At 40.5% G+C, this 4,752-nt stretch overlaps 1 long non-coding RNA gene across 1 annotated transcript; it reads left to right on the top strand.

Moving 5' to 3' along the window:
• The first annotated feature begins 829 nt into the window (after positions 1–829).
• LOC139027295 (uncharacterized) lies at positions 830–1,715 on the top strand. The gene is made up of 2 exons (XR_011479368.1): positions 830–1,124; positions 1,379–1,715. It is a non-coding gene; the product is annotated as an uncharacterized lncRNA (long non-coding RNA).
• Positions 1,716–4,752: the final 3,037 nt, after the last annotated feature.

The raw sequence follows: 4,752 nt of genomic DNA, 5'->3' as shown, positions 1-4,752 counted from the left end.
ACATGAACTTGACAACACTGAGTTGTGAAGAAAGCAGTGTCCATTTTGCGTTCTTGGGGGCACTTATGGTTAAGGTTGCACCCACAGCGTCAGACACYTACTCTGCATTTCTCCACTACACAATGCAGGAGTTCTTTGGTGCCCTTTGGCTCTTACAGAATCCAGACAAAATCAGAGAGGTTCTASAGAAGTGCCAGACTGAAGAATGGAAACACACAAAACACTTGATTCCTTTCCTGTGTGGGCTTCTGAATGAGAGGAATATTAGATTGGTWAWCRGTCTAGTTCCAGYTCAACAGATCAAGAAGWCGTCAGAATGGTTCTTCAAGGAAGTGGTGAACACRTTTCTTCCATCTCAAACAAACCAAGATCATGMAGAAGGTGGTGCTCCTGAGTTTGAGATARATCTTCTKTTTTTGTGTCAGTGCTTGTATGAATATCAGTCTACTGAKGCCTGTCWGCTTCTCCTGGACAAACTGGACTATCATCTAGACCTGAGTGGAGAACATCTTGATCCTCACCAGTGCTGTGCAGTCTCTTATGTGACCAGTCAGTCTGCAGAGAGAAAGGTTGGCTTGGACCTGAACGGCTGCACTGTGTCAGACCAAGGAGTAAGGCTGATACTGGGGTCTCTGAAGAACATCAGACATCTTGGGTAATATTTGTGTTATCTAATTCACCAGTTTATTTCCAATTAATCAGCCAAAGAAAGAGAAATGGGGATGAAGCAACCCATCTTTAAAAAATATATCTTATATTCTCTTCCATTCAGATACTGAGTTATAAACACTTCTGTGTCATGCTACTTTTAAATAATTAGTATAATCTAATTTAWAATCTATTATTTAAAGTGATTCATCTGACCCCTCAATGCTGTGTCAACTCTGGACAACTTTGCTGCGAAGTGAGGCAGAGATGGACTTCACCAGCTTACTTGGTCTCTGTGGAAATGAGTTGCACCTTCCAGTCCAGGGTGAAAGACGAGTGTTTGAGAGAGCAGAAGAAGTGATGAAACAGTGTCTAGAGAGGGTTCGTCTCTGTCTACACTGGGATCAGAGAACTGTTCTCAGTGAAGCTCTCAGCAAAACCATTTTAAAGTGTCTACCAAATATCAACAAGCTCAGGTGASTGTTTCCACAGCCAATGTATATTTACTCAATGTCTTTGTGACTATTAATTTATTTAAGTCAATTGAGAACRTATTGTTCTTATTTCCAATGACAACMTATCRAAAGGCTAAGACGGACAAACAAGACATTACARCAACACAACAAGATGGACACACATGACAACAGTATTCAGTCTGTAAAAGAGGCAGCAGTCACATTCTCCCTGCTTCTATCTGAACATAGACATTCTTGTGTTTTATGGGTCACAGGTTTAYCCCTCTACARSATCAGAGAGGATCCCCTGAAAGACTGGAGACAGAAGAGAAAGCAGTCCTACTAGATTTGTGTCTACAAGCAGCACTAGATCACAGAGAWACRGTCCAGAGAACTGTGAACACACTGCTGTCAMTGTTCTCTGTGTATCAAACTGAGAGATATGACATCCTGCTGGATCTGTACTCACATGTGAAGTACAATAGGAATCAAACAGCCAGGAGTGTCCTTCCATCATTGAACCCGCTTTACCAGTCAGCCAGTCCTGCAGTCTGGTCCATAGACCTCTCAGAGAGAAAGGCCTCCCTCCTCCTAGAAGTGCTGAAACTCCAACCAGAGAAGAAACCAGTAGAGCTGAAGGGCTGGTCAGATGAAGAGAGTGAAGTGAGGAGTTTCCTTCAGTGTCTAGTCCTACATCTCACAGCTGGGGTGAGTTGATCAGTACAGTTCAGGTGATTGTAGTTGTCTGTCCCTGTATTTCCCTTTAGAGAAGAAGTTTGTAGCTTCTTGCAGTAACTTAATAAACTAAACAGAACCTACTGTTTAAAAAGATGCAGTCTTACTTTGTGATTTTTAAGGAACAATTGAAGTGGATGATGAGTTTAGAAAGATAGTCATTGTATTTTACACACCATAATGTGACCTCAGAAATCGCATATCATATCTCTCACATGTTAATATATTCGTTGTTAAACTGTTCTTGCAGTTTTACTCCACCACAGGATCAGAGAAGATCCCCTGAAGAGAGGACAAAGAGAAGAAGACATTCCTACTGAATCTGTGTCTTCAAGCAGCTCTCATGAGAGAGGAACCATACAAACAACTGTAGAAAAGTGTTGTCACTGTCTAAGTATATCACAACCAGAAATGTGATTTCCTGCTGGATCTGTACTCACATGTGAAGGACTATGAGACTCAAACAGCCAGGAGTGTCCTTCCAGCATTACAGCCAGTTTACCAGTCAGCTCCTGCAGTCTGGTCCATAGACCTCTCAGAGAGAAAGCCTCCCTCCTCAGAAGTGCTGAAACTCCAACCAGAGAAGAAACCAGTAGAGCTGAAGGCTGGTCAGATGAAGAGAGTGAAGTGAGGAGTTTCCTTCAGTGTCTGCCCTACATCTCACAGCTGAGGTGAGGAGTTTATCAACAAGAGTCCATATTGTCATTGAACTGGTGTAGATAGATTTCATGTTTACACTTGTCTTTATCTTGTTAATACATGCACATATTAAGATGCTGTAGAAACTCTAATTCAGTAGGTTTGAAAATGAACAAAATTCCAATTCATACTGTGTATTGTTTTTAAAGATGGAATCATATGGTGGTTATGAATTTTCAGTTCCCCAACCCTGTTACTCATATCAGTCCTCATCATTCAACTGCCATATCATCTGTGTGTTTTAAATGCTTTGTTCAGCATTCATTCCACTGAAGGATAATATAGAGAGGGAAAGAGAGAAAAAACATTCCTACTGCAATCTGTGTCTTCAAGCAGTTCTCCATGAGAGAGGAACCATACAAACAACTGTAGAGAAAGTGTTGTCACTGTCTAAAGTATATCACTATCAGAAATGTAATTTCCTGCTGGATCTGTACTCACATGTGAAGGACTATGAGACTCAAACAGACAGGAGTGTCCTTCCAGCATTACAGCCAGTTTACGAGTCAGCCAGTCCTGCAGTCTGGTCCATAGACCTCTCAGAGAGAAAGACCTCCCTCCTCCTAGAAGTGCTGAAACTCCAACCAGAGAAGAAACCAGTACAGCTGAAGGGCTGGTCAGATGAAGAGAGTGAAGTGAGGAGTTTCCTTCAGTGTCTGTCCTACATCTCACAGCTGAGGTGAGTCTGAACATGTGTGGTGATTAGTGATTATGGGATGCTAGTGGTTATTATCTTGTAGAAACATTTGACATACTGATTATTGTCTTGTAGAAACATTTGACATGAAACCTGATTAATATAAACATTTCCTGGAATAACCAATGTTACCCAGATATGTGAATTGATCTAAATGATGTTTCATAATTATAGTATAATGTATTTTATAAATCTTGTTTATTTGATCTTTGAGACATTTTGTAACACGGAACCTGAAAGTTTATTCTCAGAATATCTAATCTACTAAACCAAATGTCATGTATATTATGGATCTTTCTCTGTGACATGGTGTTATATGTCCATATAACAGGCAGGTATTCATGTACGGTGAGGAAGAAGTTTTGGCCCAGTTGTTTTGGCCCTGTACTCCAGCACTTTGGATTTTAAATGATACAATGACTATGAGTTTTTTTTACTGAGGTTAAACTGTCAGCTTTATTTTGAGGGTATTTTCATCCGTATTGGCTGAACCGTTTAGAAATTACAGCACTTTTTGTACCCCCCATTTTAGGGAACCAAAAGTATTTTTATAAATTCGATTATGTGTATTAAAGTACTCAAAAGTTTAGTATTTGGTCCCATCTTCCTAGAACACATTGACTACATCAAGTTTGTGATTCTACAAACTAGTTGGATACATTTTGCTGTTTGTTTTGGTTGTTACAGATTATTTTGTGCCCAATAGAAATGAATGGTAAATAATGTATTTGGTCATTTTAGAGTCACTTTTAATGTAAATAAGAATAGAATATGTTTCTGAACACTTCTACACTAATGTGGACCACGATCTCGGATAATCCCGAATGAATCCTGAATAATGATGAGTGAGAACATTACAGAGACATAAATATCATAACCTCCAAGGAAATGCTAACGCCCCCTTTATTGTAATGGTGATGTCACGCTGGATAAGGATTAGGAGACAGGCGCAGCAATACGTTATTTAAAATTAAAAATATTTTTCCACCCGCTATACAGGATGTCATGAAAACAATTGGGGCAACGCCCAAAACAAACATGCATATAAAACACACAGGGATGTAACCCAAACAAAAGAGTGATGTGTAAAACCTCTACAATATACACAGGATGAGACCCGTAATACTGGTCCAAAAACACAGAGCACGAAAGCCGATAAACAGGTAGTTCCAAGACCAACGGACATGAGACAATATTCCACAAGGACAATGGGGAATAGAGGGCACATATCTTCACATACTATTCAGGGGGAATGGGAACCAGTTGTGCGTAATGAGTCCAGACAGTCTGGGGTTGGTGGTAATGAGTCCAGACAGTCTGAGGTCGGTGGTAATGAGACCAGACAGTCTGGGGTTGGTGGTAATGAGACCAGACAGTCTGGGGTTGGTGGTAATGAGACCAGACAGTCTGGGGTTGGTGGTAATGAGACCAGTGTTTGTTTGTGTGTTTTGGAAAGTCGGTGAATGAGCAATATACTATCACCACAGATCTCACACCCAACCCCGCTGAACCGCCCTT

The sequence above is a fragment of the Salvelinus sp. IW2-2015 genome, unplaced genomic scaffold, assembly GCF_002910315.2.
Source record: "Salvelinus sp. IW2-2015 unplaced genomic scaffold, ASM291031v2 Un_scaffold9354, whole genome shotgun sequence".
NCBI classification, from domain to species: domain Eukaryota; kingdom Metazoa; phylum Chordata; class Actinopteri; order Salmoniformes; family Salmonidae; genus Salvelinus; species Salvelinus sp. IW2-2015.
This window is presented reverse-complemented; position numbering and strand designations above follow the sequence as displayed.